We start from the raw sequence: 14,652 nt of genomic DNA, 5'->3' as shown, positions 1-14,652 counted from the left end.
AAGAAGCCTACCGGCGCAATAGGCTGCAATGTAAAAAAAAAAAAAAAAAAAAAAAAAAAAAAAAAATGCAATGGCTCCACCTGGATTTCTACAGCTTTATGTAATACGCAACCCAATCGGCAATACTACAGTTTCTACTGTTTATGCTTGTCTGCAGACTAAAACACAAGAAACATATGAAACCCTGCTACAATCAATCCTGAATCGCTGCCACGAGATTGAGCTCTACCCAGACCCATCAACCATAATTGTTGACGTTGAGCAGGCGGTTATCCAAGCCATCAACAATGTTTTTGGACCAGAGACTTTCACACAAGGCTGCTTCTACCACCTGACTCAAAGTACCTGGAGAAAAATACAAGAACTAGGCCTGACCAACCATTATAAAGAGAGAGAAGACTTTCGTCAAATCTGTGGGGAAATTGACTCACTTGCATTTTTACCCGTTGAGGATATCCCAGCAGGAATGTAAATACTCAAGGCTAGATGTCCTGACGAGGCAGTCCCACTGCTAGAGTACTTCGACCAAACCTATGTTACTGGTACATATGCTCAGAAAAGCAAACGCAACCCCCAGCCAGGCATTCCAGAACTAATGAAACCTTCGGCGTATTCCAGCAAGATTTCCCCCAGAGCTTTGGAACGTACATCAAGCCACAATGAATGACTGCCCAAGGACCAACAACTCGTGTGAAGCCTGGAACAACAAATTTTACCATCTTGTTGGATACCAGCACCCATCTATCTGGAAGCTGATCAGAACTTTAAAGCAAGAAGTGGCTGTCGTGAGTGCAGTGATTGCTAGAGACTCAGTTGGAGAACCACCTAGGAAGAGAACAAAGAGAGTTCACATCTATCTACAAATAAGACTAAAGAATTTATGCACAGACTATACAGAAGGAAGGAAGAACCTTGAACAGTTGCTATCTGGATTGGGTCATAACATTAGATTTTAGTAATAAAGATACAGTTTAGTAATAAAGATACAGTTATTGAAGAGAGTTATATTTGGTATGCTGTTTCAATAATTGCCATTTTATCTGTGCCATTTTTTCCTACTTTTCCACTTGTGCCATTTTTACCTGTGCCATTTTTACCTGTGCCATTTTTTTTTGTGTGTGAATTTTCGGCCGAAAGGCTGCCAGGCAGTGAATAAAACATGTATTATTAATATTATAATTATTATTATTATTATTATTATTATTATTATTATTATTAATCTCTCTCTCTCTCTCTCTCTCTCTCTCTCTCTCTCTCTCTCTCTCTCTCTCTCTCTCACACACACACACACACACACACACACACACACACACACACACAGCTGAAAGTGGAGTTTTGGAGTCTTAAGACTTTTACTGGTTGTAAGTGGAATATGGAAAATGGTGAAAATGGATTTGTATATACAAATTTGATAACTAGAAAATGGCATTTAGTGACGGATGGCCTGTATTCCTTAAGTGTAACTATTTTTTTATCATTTTTCTTGGTCAGTGTTCCGTGGTTACGTATTGCTGGGCCAGGATCGGATACAACTCTTTACCCCAAGCGAGAAAATAGCAACCGAGGTGGAAGATCATCTACACTCCCAACAATGTTCCAATGCCAGCTGCGTGCAGTGAGATAATGTTTTAAGTTTGAACATCACCTGAATATTGTTTTATACCCTCAAATTTAATGACATTTTTGGTTTACATTTAACTGATATAATGATATGATTTTTCTTATACCCCTCTTCACATAGGATTTTTGACTATGAAACTATCGAAGACTCTCTTCAAGCTCTCGAAGATGATCCATCAGTTTCTACCGTATTAGTCAACCCTTCTGGCTCTTCCTATTCCATCTACAACGCGGTGAGTAATTATGATATATCCTATCAATCCTATTTAGTAGTTTAGTACCCTGTTATTTTTTTTGTTATCCCTCTCCATTAAAAAGAAAAATACCTGTATTTTTTTGTTCAGATTCCTTCTGACAAGCGTTTTACTGGCTCGTCTCCAATCATCAAGTTGAAAGCAATCAAGAACCCTATAGAGATTCAAGGAATGCGGAACGCCCATCTTAAGGACGCAGTAGCGTTGTGCGACTTCTTGGCACAACTGGAAAGTGAAGTGAGTAGCATCCAGATGTTGTTAATTAAAACCACCATCAAAACTAATAAGTTCAATGGTGGATAGTCGCTAAGTGGTTATAATTACTTGTTTTTACGCGCCCTCATTCCCTTTATCTAAAAGAAGGTGCAAGAGAATACACGGTATAGGACGGCTGTGATGGTATAAGAAAGAAGACTAAACATGACTAGGAAGAGCTGAAGAAAAGGCAACGAAAAGAATATGAAAGTGCATTATTAAACTTAGTGCTCTAAACAGGGATTTAAAAATTCTAATTAGCTGGTAAATCCCACTTGTTACGTTTTTCAGTGTTCAGACATTGGAATTCTCTATTTATAATTTTAATATCTGTTTTTTTTTCGATCAGTCTTAAACTATCAGCAGGAACCTGAAACGCAAAACCTCAGTCAAAAAATTGCCAGTTAGGTAGGCTGCTTGTCAGTTCGGTTCCTCCGTCTAAGTAAAATAAAAGTATATGATTTTTGGTACACACACACACACACTCACACACACACACACATATATATATATATATATATATATATATATATATATATATATATATATATATATATATATATATATATATACATATATATGGTATCAAAAAAGAGCAAATTAAATATAATATTCATAAATGGGAAGAAATAGGGTTGAATACTAAATAAAAAAAATAAAAGAATTAACATGTATAATAAGGCGCTTAATATAGGTTGATTTATATAGTGAAATGATTATATAAAAACAGTAACTTTTTATACAGATATCTTAAAATGATTTTAATACACGATAGTCAACATACTGAAGTGTTCATGTATGATATTTTATGCAGATATATTACTTTTTGTGGCGTCAGGAAGGTTTTCCGTCGCGGCGCGTGAAATGAGTCAGATTCGGCGAATTTTCGTCGCGAATTCTGGTCAAGCTCGAGCAAAAACTACTGAAGCTAGGAAGGCGTGTTAGGTGGCAAATGAAAGCTCTATTAATATAGATTAATACTCAGAAAGAAATGGAAAGCACTAAAGAAATACATAAAAAGTTATAAGCAAAAAATTAGGACGTGTTCAAATCGCGGCAAAAGGGCCGAAAAACAGGCAATTCTGTGACGGCACGACGACGAACTTGGAATCGAGCTATCACAAACTCCTACGAGCTGGTCAAACTACATTGCCAAGAGGGGCTACATGCCAAATTACAGCCTTCTAGAAGCAATAGCAATGCCACACTAGACAAAAACGGCAAAGTGTCAGGAGTTCGTCAAAATCGTTCTCAAAAGGGTTTACGTTTCGAGCTCTAGCGACGAAACTACTGGGAGTAAAGAAATATTATGCATCATATTGGAAAGCACATTGGTAGGGCTAAATTCTTTGTTAAATAATTTTTTTTTTAAATTTTAAAAAAATGAGGCTGGGAACTCAAAAATGTTTTTTTCCGAGTCTTTTTTTTTGCGAATTTACTCGATTTTTTACCCTCTCGAGTCGTTTTTTGAGCCCGGTTGCTCATTAAAAAATATAGGCCTTCCATCTTGCTGTCGATTGATACCAAAAACATTTATGTAGCCCCAGAAATAAGGGAGTTATGGCGATTCGCACCAAAGGGGTTGATTTTCCAAAATTCGCGGCTAAATGACAGGGCTGGGGCAAGTGCCTGGTCCATAGTGTAGGGTTCACTGCTTTAGGACACTGAACACATAGTAAATAGGTCCGGGCTAATGTGGCAGATTCATGATCATAGCACAGCATTAAGATTAGAAACAGCATTATATTAAAAGAATATTTAAAAAAAATATATATATATAACCAAGCAGAAAAATAGCAGGCCTTGTAATGAACAAAACTCACACTGGCAGACGAACTATGTATATGAAGCGAATTTCATACAATCCGCCCTCTGGATGACCAGCACTTGGAAGGGTGTCGGGGACAACAGTGGGCCGAATAATAACGGGGTGCCGGATACACCTAGGAGGGAGGCTAGCAACACGTAAAGGTTCCTGCTGATACTGCACTGCATATTGGATTTTCTCTATTTTAATGTCACAAACGTTATACAGCACAATGTCACAAACGTTACACGGCACACCAGATAGAGCACAGGCATAGTGCAGGCAGAGAACAGCGTCAAAGAACACTCGGGACAACAGGCACTTCAGGGTTCAGACTCGCCAGCGCCGCTCCTTCATAGTCAACATGTCCGTCTCAGAACAGGCCCGCAGGCGGCCTCCTTCGTTCTCCGCCGCTATGTCCCAGTGCAGGCTCTCCCGCCACTTTTATTCTCGCCACTACTGCACCATACTGGGCAAGACTGCATCACGTTACACAACACACACACACACGCACACACACACACACACAGACATACTCATTCGTAACAGAAGCTCCCCTTACAAAGCAGTGCACCCGACTATCACGCACCTAATCTAAAGGACTTAGGAGTAAACACAAATTTTGTGTTTACTCCCTGTGCGCCAGGTACTGCAGAATCCTTTGGGCAGCAACCCCTCAGCGGTCGACTTGCCCCTCCTCTTCTGCTCCACCTGGCGTTCCGTCGTTCCGCCATGCCGTCCACAAGCCTCCAGTGCACAATGAGATTCACATTCCATAAGCATCAACCCCGACAGTCCACACTGGATCCTATCTTCTTTCTCACGGCTGAGGCACGCTCTCCGTTGGGCCAACCTCTGCGCAACCTCATCTAGAAGCAAGGACACCCCTTCTCCGTTAACCTTCACGATTTCCCGTCCGAGGTCCACATCAGGCGCCCACTCCTCTCAGTCACGCCTCCAGTGTCCGCTGCGGCGACCTCTGCGCAGCCATTCCCCAGGACCAAGGACACCACTTCTTTGGTCACCCTAACCAGCTCCTGTCCGAGGTCGATATCAGGCGCCCACGCCGCGGCCCAGTGAACTCTCCGCCATGGCGACCTCAACGCAGCCAACCTCCGGAACAAGTGCACCACTTCTCCAATCACCCTAACTAGCTTCCGTCTGAGGTCAGCATCTGGCGTCTACGCCACAGTAACTGCTTCCACCGCCCCAACGTCCTCTCCTCCAGTGTTGAATGTCGAGCAGCATGGACTTTTAGCAACATGATACCATCAACTTGGACCGCCCTGGCTGACCAAGGCACTGCAGACGCCTACACAGCGCGGGACTCAGCAAGTTGTCTGGGGCAGCCACTGGCGTGCGATTCCTCTGCCCAGCTCACTCACGCTCCCTGCCTGCACCATTTCCATGGGCTCAGGGCAGGCTCTGGAACGGTGACCAGACTGACCACAGTCCTTGCTACACGGATGAAAGGTGTTGTCGCTTAGCCCGTCGAGGGAACGCGTCATTCGCTCCCTCAGACGCCGGCTGCTCTCAAGGGCCATCTTTCCACACCCCCAATGAGGGTTCCCCTCAAGGGCTCGCCTTCCTCGACGCCGTGGCCGTCTCCGCCAGCGCCCTCCAAGCCCCGAGGCCACCATGATGTTCGACGGCCGCACCTTAGCCGGTCCAGCGCCACCTTTAGACCCCCTTCACACGAGCGGTTTTTTCCCACGCGGTTTTCGGGCGCGGCTTAGAAATCAATGGAGTTCAATAAGGCCCTTCACACGCTGGCCGCGCGGTTTAAACTCCCGGGCGGCAGTGATTTACCAACCGCGTGCACTGCTAACGCGCGCGGCGCCAGGCGGTTCAGAATACTTTTGAAGTCTATGGAGCCCTTCAGACGGGCGATTTTTCCCCGAGTGGCAGACGTGGTCAACATGTGGCAGAGGTTCATTTTGCTCACAAGTTCTTCAAATGTAGATGATGACATGCAGAAATAATTGAAAAACTTTTCTTTATAAGCTTTCAGGTCAGAATATAATGTATAGAATGCTCTTCGAAGGAGCCTAGGGCTGTTTATTGGGTGAGTCCACCATTTACACATAGTCGCTTCTTTTTTAACACTCTGTTCATTATATACACATATATCACTCTCTTCTTAACGTCCTCTATCTCGAATAAACAAACAACTAAGTCTCGACAAAGTGACAAGCATTCTGTCCACTGCTGCAGACGAACCGTGCGGGAAAACCGCTCGTGTGAAGACATGCCTTCTAAGACACCCACCCGTCCGGGAGACAACCTCTCGTGTGAAGGGGGCCTTATGGCCCCGGGTATGCCCACCTCACCAGCATATCCACGACTCGGTCTAGCTGAGGCAGCGTCCTGCTTCGCCCACAGGCCATCCTCCTCAGCATAGACTCGTTCACCCGCTCAATAATTCGCTCCTAGCGAAGCAACACGCTTCTTTTACAAGCGGCTGGGCCTCCACTCCCTCGGCAGGAGGACTGTTCCGGAGTACAGCTGTATACTGTTGTGCCTGATCGTCCATTTTACGCAGCTGCTGTGCCCGTTCTTCTCTTTAACGTACCTCTTCTTCTCTATAACGTACTTCTTCTCGAAACTGCACCAATAGTGCAATGATCAACTCATTACAGATAGTATTGAGTTGACCATGGGGTGGTCACTCACGGTACACTAGTTTTCCCACATTCCTGACCACAAGTGAAACGAACTCCACACTACTTGCTCACTGGATGACCCGTATCTGGCAGGCTATGAGGGTATCGGGGACAACCTCCATACACCGAATAACCGAATAATAGTGGAGTGCCGCATACATCTAGGCGGCAGGCTAAGAGTACAACAGGGAGGGGAAAAAGGACACTCCACAATGGATTTTTCTGTTTTAATGTCACAAACGTTACACGGCACACCAGGTAGAGCACAGACACAGGTTAGGAACAGAACAGGGTCACACGACACTCAGGACAACAGGCACTTCACTGAATCAAGGGGGCAACTACGGGGGGTCCTCCTGCGCATATGGTTTGTCTAATAGCTTTGAGGTTATAGTAAGTTGTTTGTAGGTGTAAAGGTATGATATTCTGTGAATTTCATTAAATTCGGATGAATTTTAGGAGAGACTCTAACAAAGCGTATTTTTCTTTTTTTTTCGTTTCACAGACTTTAGTTTTAGTTAATCGCTTTGAAAAAAATACCATAGAAACTTTGTTTACCTATCTACTTTTCCCAGCTAGAAAAGTTTTGATTTTTTGTTTTGTCTTCGAAAAAAAATTCAAATTTTTGTCATAATTTTCTCCACTGTGTCCCGTTTTTTTTTGACATTTTTTGAAACTTTATAACTGGCAAAAATTGTCCTTTAGTTGTAGATTCAACTGATACCTAACAAAAGTCGGTCAGACTTTTTACCGATTTTGTGAATTTTTTTTGAATTGTACAAAACTACTTTGCGAGATATTGGCTCCTAAAGATTTTTTTCCATTTCATTCCTGTCTTGCCATTTGTATTTATTTGACTGGCATGAAATTTTCACATATTATTGTGTATACCTTGTTGACTTACTGGAGAATGATTAGGCATCTGTTCCCCCTTTATAAAAAAAGTTTTAATCAATCAAACGTGAGGGTGTCAGAAGGTCAAGGTGTTCCTGCACGACCGTACTGGGCAATTCTGTCTCTCGAACAGTGTTTGTAGCTAAAAAGCGACACCGTGATGAAAGTTTTGCTTGTAATCAGGCTCAATGTTCACAAATCTGTGAATAATCTGTTGTCGGAGCTGCAGTGATGTCTCATGAGGCAATGTAGCTGATTATGCAGTTGGTGGTGATGTAGGTGGTGGTGGATTAAGTGATGATGAAGCAGGTGGTGGTGGAGAAAGGTGGAAAAAAATTCTAATGCAATTTTTACGTATATACAAGCACTGAATGATACCGCATATGTTGACGCGCGTGTCCGGCTATGATGCAACAGCGCGGGACATTTAAAAATGGCCTCTAGGGGGGAGGGGTTTTAATTTTACGAAAACAAACCTCATCACCTGGCAATTTAGGCTTTCCCGGCCATTCTGAGCAAAAAACATGTACTCGTCCGATTTTAGATATGTTCGTCGAAAAATACTCCTCCTCCACAGTCAACACGTCCGTCCCCTAATACGGCCTCAGGTGGGTTCCCTCGCTCTTCGCCGCTCATTCTCAGGGCGGGCTCTCCCGCCACTTTTATTCCCGCCACTATTGCACCATACTGATCAAGACTGCATCATGTTACACAACTTTTTTTTATGTTACCGCCTATGGCGCCGATAGGCTCTCTTGAGAGGGCTGATGGTAGGCCCCAGCCCGTTGTGGCGCAGACAAGTGTTTACCCGGAGTTCATCGTTGACCCTCTCTTTTTTAGAGATAATCTAGGGTCGGTGGTGACTAAAAAATCCCGGCGTGTGTTACCGGTCCGCTCTTCTCATCAGCTACAAACGCTCCATTTTTGTCACCCAAAGTTTTTTGGTTGCCTCCGTGGTCAAGTGGTTAGCTTGCGTACCTACGAATCTCCAGGGTTCGAATCCCGGCCCGGGCAGTCGGCGTGGAGCTCACCCAGCTGTTCATCTTCCCGTTCGGGCTGGTCGATAAATGGGTACCTGGGTTAACCAGGGAAAGTAAACTGTGTAATGGGGTAATGGGTTCATCCCACCACAAGCCCGATGGCCATTGCAGCGGATATGAGCCCTGCGGCTACGCACAACTATAGCGTATGCCTGTAACTTTATCTAATTTTGCATCCGCATTAACTATTAAATTTAGCACTTTCTATTGCGGTATTATAACTATTAGAAATATTTTGACATTTTTGTAGGAAATGCAACTGGTTGATTCCTTTCCATAACCATACATGCAGATTTGAGGACATATGGCCCAACAATATTTTTATCCTTCAATTCTTATTTGTGTAGTTTATATATTTCATCATGGCTTCGCGGTCTCTCAGCGAGAAGATTTTGCAGGAGCTATTCTGGGACATTCTGCGAAACCGTGGGATTCCTGCAAGGATTTTTAACCTGATGATTGGCCTTTATTCTGGACTGAAAGTATTGTGAAGTGTGGGGGAGGCGTTGTCAGTTCTTTCCCTGTTAATTCAGGAGTGAGGCAGGGGTGCGGCTTTCCTCTATTACTTTTCAACACTTGCATGTACTAGGTATTTGGCAGAGTTGCTGATCAAAGTGGGTGCGAAGCATCTGTTGGCGAAATCAGTGTCACTGATCATGTTTTTGCTTATGATGATGTACTTCTCGCGGATTCCCTAGATGTTCTGAGGATGGCTCTCGAAACGCTGCATAAAAAATATAAAAAAAACTCTGGGGCCGAAAGTCTCCTGGGCCCAAACCAATGTCCAGTCGTTTGGAGGCTTGCTTGATGACACAGTTCAGTCTGTTCATGCATGTGTTGAGGATGTCGAGGTCACCCCAAAAAATCACATACCTTGGTACCGTAGCACATAATAATGATGGGTCTTAGCAGGAAGTCATTCGACGGACTGGGCTGGCCCATGGTGTTATGGACTAGCTCAATACGAGTATATCTATGAAGGCAGACAAATATTCAAATCTTTAAGTCGCTTGTGCTCCCTGTCTTACTGTATGGCTGTGAGGCATGGACAATGAACGTTGACTTGGAAAGGCTTATCGATGCCTTTCGTACCAAGTGCCTTCGTAGGGCCATGGGGTATCGCTGGCTGGAATGACTTGATGTTGAATCAGCGACTACTCCGCGAAACTGAATCGAGGTCTATTACCAGCTTAGTTTGTGAACACCAACACCGGCTAAATGGACACGTGGCAGGCCTCCCGGACATCGGTCCTGTTCACATGCAGGGTTGATTCTGTATGCGACAACCCTAAATGGAAGAGACTAAGGGGACGCCCACATAACTCATGGATGGGGAAAAGCCGACCTATCCTGCCGGGAAAGACTTGGGACGGTAAGGGCGGCTGCATGGGAGCTTGCTCGGGAAAACCGTCGAAGGTTTAGGAGGCGAGTTAGTGAAGCGACGCGCCCCCAGGCGTATGCTCCCCATTGGTTAGTTATTCAAAGTTAATAAGTGCAAAGACTTGGATGTCCCCGACGACTCTGTTCCTGAATTCCACGTGGTACAGAGAGATCTTCATGTCGTCTTAGGTCGTATTAATTAAAGGGGGGGTGTAAATGGTCGGCCTGAAATATATAAAGGTATATATATATATATATATATATATATATATATATATATATATATATATATATATATATATATATATATATATATATATTTGGCTTAAAATTCTGCGAAATTTCCTCTTTTTTTTGGTATATGAATGAATGTGATGAAAAAAATAATACAGTGGTATGCAACATGCAACGCAACGTCCTGCACTGAGCTTCCGCGCGGCGCCACTGGCTTGCAACCATATTTTCACCCCTATTTTAAATTTAGGATTCTTTTCATGGTCTGCCATGGTACTCTTAGGCTCTGTCACACCACTAGTCAAGAAAATGGAAAATTTTAGCAGTCGCTAGCTAATATATTTTCGTATTTATCTGTGAAAATCGATAAATATAATATTTTTTTACATAAATCCAACAAAACACTCTATGTATCCGCCTCAAATGTGACCCCGTAAAAAAGACGTAACAATGGGTAAACAACGCAGCCTGTGTACACATCCAATGAAAGTAAGTTAAGATAACCAAGCCTGGGTTTTCTTTATATCCTGATGTATGTATCCTGGGGATTTCAAGTCCCTAGTTGGAATAGGTTAAATACAAAAAAAATATTTCAACTTCATCGCCTGATATCTCAAAACCATGATTTTGCACTTTAAAAAATATCTCCTCCGTTGCACTGCTTGATATACACATATCGTCTACTGCATAAAAGTATGTGTATGAAATAGGGTTTGCTATCGGAACTATTGTTTGAAGTTGATTTTGATTTTTGAAAAATATTTGTATGTCAAATTGTTTTTATTATTTCATCAAACTTTATTTTTTTTTCTATTGTAGAACATTTACCGATAGCACACGTTGATTTCCCATCCTTCCTGATTAAAATGCTTCTTGAATGAAAGAAATCGGATCGTAAGTAAGGGAGGAGATACGCTTAGAACATAACGAATTTAACATGGGATTTGAGATTTTGCAATTCCCTCTTGAGGAATATAGACGACGAAGAAGATGACATCAGACGTGGATGACCAAACTGAACTTGGCCCTCTGACCAGCTACATCACGTTGTCTCTCTCATTCTCTTGAGACTCAACGCCATAACCAAAGGCATATGTCTCTCCAGGACCTGACTTTTGCAGAACGTCATTTGGCCTTGATTAAAATAGATAGCAGTAACAAAATATATTGCAACATTACTGAAGGTCAAGATGCCCGAAGCAAAACAGCAATGACAGACAAGTTTCAGAGCTGCTACACGTGCCCCAGGAGTAAGACTATAGTCAGTTCACCCGAGTCTGAAGTGAGCATTATCGCGCAACGGCAACCTGCAGCCACACGGCGTGTTCGATTTCGTGGATACTGTATATTAGCCTATGCATAGTAAACAGTCGTCAGTGCCAATAAAATGCAAGCAGCAATGACTAATTCCGTCAATTATGGTCGATTTCGAGTTAGAAAAATATTGGTAATGTCGCAAATACCTGTTTTATTAATATAAAGCCTGTCAAATTTATCGGTGGTGAAAAGTTTGAAGGATGTTTAATTTTTATAATCAGCGATTCTGTAATCTAAAAAAATTGCTATTTTTGACATTACTATCTATCTATCTATCTATCTATCTATCTATCTATCTATCTATCTATCTATCTATATATATATATATATATATATATATATATATATATATATATATATATATATATATATATATATATATATATGTATATCCTCAACGATCTAGAGCATTTGGTTCAGCACCTTATCCGTATTCCCGACCGTCTTGGAGACAGGCCCAACATTCTAGACCTCCTCCTTACCTCTAATCCTTCTGCTTACTGTGTCAAACTGTTCTTTCCGTTGGGCTCCTCCGATCACAACCTTATTTCTGCATCCTGTCCTATGGCTCCTGTTCATCCTCTGGACCCACTGGATATATATATATATATATATATATATATATATATATATATATATATATATATATATATATATATATATATATATGTGTGTGTGTGTGTGTGTGTGTGTGTGTGTGTGTGTGTGTGTCAGGAATGGGGTGAATACAAGAACTGTGTATTCGAATACGAATACGAATACTTCATATTTATACGAATACGAATACTTCATATTTATACGAATACGAATACTTCATATTTATACGAATACGAATACTTCATATTTATACGAATACGAACACGAATACTTCATATTTATACGAATACGAATACGAATACACTGAAATACTGATAATTCGAATATAAATACGAATACACGAGAATATTCGTTAATGCATTCATGAATACTTTTCATTGAAAATAACTTTTTCATATAAGTCGCTGGGCAATGAGCCTAATATGGCACTAATAAATGTATTGAATAGTAAAATGACGTCATGAACTTATAACTGATGCCAGTATTCTGTAGGCTACATGTTTATCACACCGACATTTTTTTTTCCAAAATTTTCAGGTATATATGTAAGCTGTAGCCTACTGAATGAAACACAACAAAATACCTGTAATATTCAGGGATTCCCGAAGGGGGGGGGGGGGGGGGGGATGCAACAAAATAGATAATAAATTCAACAATGAACCTGGAGCCCTGGAGTAAACCCCCCTACCACTGGCAAGAGGCAACTGAAGGCCGCCGCCCGCCAGACCCCTACAGACACAGCGGCCCCGCTAGTGAACCTGTATCATATACGTCGGGCAAACGGGAACGAAGATTTGTAACTTGGAAGGAACAATAACTATTATTTCTGATGATGGATTAAAGATTATTCGGCATATTATTCGAAGAATACAAATACTTTTCCCAAGTATTCGAATACGAATGCGAATACTTTGATATTATATGACAAATATTCGAATACGAATACACCCAAATACTGCATTCGAATGTATTCGAATACGAATACCGATTACGAATACCCCATCCCTGAATAGGAGGCACTGCATCAGGTTCATAAGCCTTCTGAGAGTTGAGGCCAGAGAGGGCATAAACACATCATTTTGAAGAATCTTAATAACAGGTATAAAGGAGTCAGAGGGGGGATGAGCAGGCGGAAAATGCCCAGAATCGTCCAGAGTGGAGTTTTTACTGAAGGTTAGAGAGGAGAGTACAGCCTTAGAGATAGAAGCGACGGTGGTGCTGCCGTCAGGGTTAAGGAGAAGAGATATAGATGAAGAAGTGAAGTTGGAGGAGATATTTTTGGCTAGGTACCAGAAATCTCTGGAAGAATTAGAGAAAGCAAGGTTTTGACATTTGCTATGGATGAAAGAGCTTTTGATAAGTCGAAGAACAGATTTGGCACGATTCTGGGCTTATATGTAAAGATCATGGTTAGCGGGAGTTCGAAGGCTCTGGTACCTTTTTTGAGCTGCCTCTCTATCTCTGACAGCACGAAAACAAGCGTGATTAAACCAAGGCTTTTTAGCAGAAGGAGTAGAGAAATTATATGGAATGTGTGCCTCCCTTCCAGAGACAATCTCCTCTGTGATACGCTGGGCACACACAGAGGGGTCTCTCTTCTGGAAGCATTAATCATTCCACGGGAAATCGGAAAAGTACATCCTCAGTTCGTCCCACCGAGTTGATGCAAAATGCCAGAAGCATCGCCTCTTCGGTGGGTCCAGATGATGTAGAGGAGCGATAGGACAGGATACAAAAATAAGGTTGTGATCGGAAAAGCCCAATGGAGAGAACAGTTTGACAGAGTAAGCAAAAGGGTTAGAGGTAAGGAAGAGGTCTAGTATGTTGGGCCTGTGTCCGAGACGGTCGGGAATACGTGTAGGGTGCTGAACCAGCTGCTCTAGATCATTGAGGAGAGCAAAGTTGTAGGCTTGTTCACCAGGCTGGTCAGTGAAAGAGGACGAAAGGCAAAGCTGGTGGTGAACATTGAAATCTCCTAGGATGGAGATTTCAGCGAAGGTAGAGTGGGTCAAGATGTGCTCCACTTTAGAGTTCAAATATTCAAAGAATATTACATAGTTAGTAAAGAAAGGTGAGATATAAATAGCACAGATGTATTTAGTAATAGAATGACAATGAAGTCTTAGCCAGATGGTGGAAAATTCTGAAGAGTCAAGGCCGTGGGCCCGAGAGCAAGTGATGTCGTTGCGTACGTAGACGCAACATCCAGCTTTGGATTAAAATTTAGGATAGAGATAGTAGGAGGGAACAGAGTAGAGATTGCCGTTAGTAGCCTCAGAAACCTGTGTTTCGGTGAGGAAGAGAAGGTGAGGTTTGGAGGTGGAGAGATGGTGCTTCACAGAGTGAAAATTAAAACGAAGACCGCGAATGTTGCAAAAATTGATAAGAAAGAGGTTCGAGGGGTTATCAAGACATCTCTCAAGTCGGCAGCCAGAAGGGGAGTCCTCCATGGAGGAATCTGTAGTCCCCCCCCCCCCAGGCGGGGACTCCGAGGCTTTGCGTTGTTGGGAAAGGTGTATTGTTGTGTGAATGTAGGGTGGTATGTAAAGAGAGAGGATCTGTCTTTAGATAGCATGCTGAACTTCTATCTG

The sequence above is a fragment of the Eriocheir sinensis genome, chromosome 26, assembly GCF_024679095.1.
Source record: "Eriocheir sinensis breed Jianghai 21 chromosome 26, ASM2467909v1, whole genome shotgun sequence".
In the NCBI taxonomy this organism is placed as follows: domain Eukaryota; kingdom Metazoa; phylum Arthropoda; class Malacostraca; order Decapoda; family Varunidae; genus Eriocheir; species Eriocheir sinensis.
Note: the sequence above shows the minus strand (reverse complement) of the source record.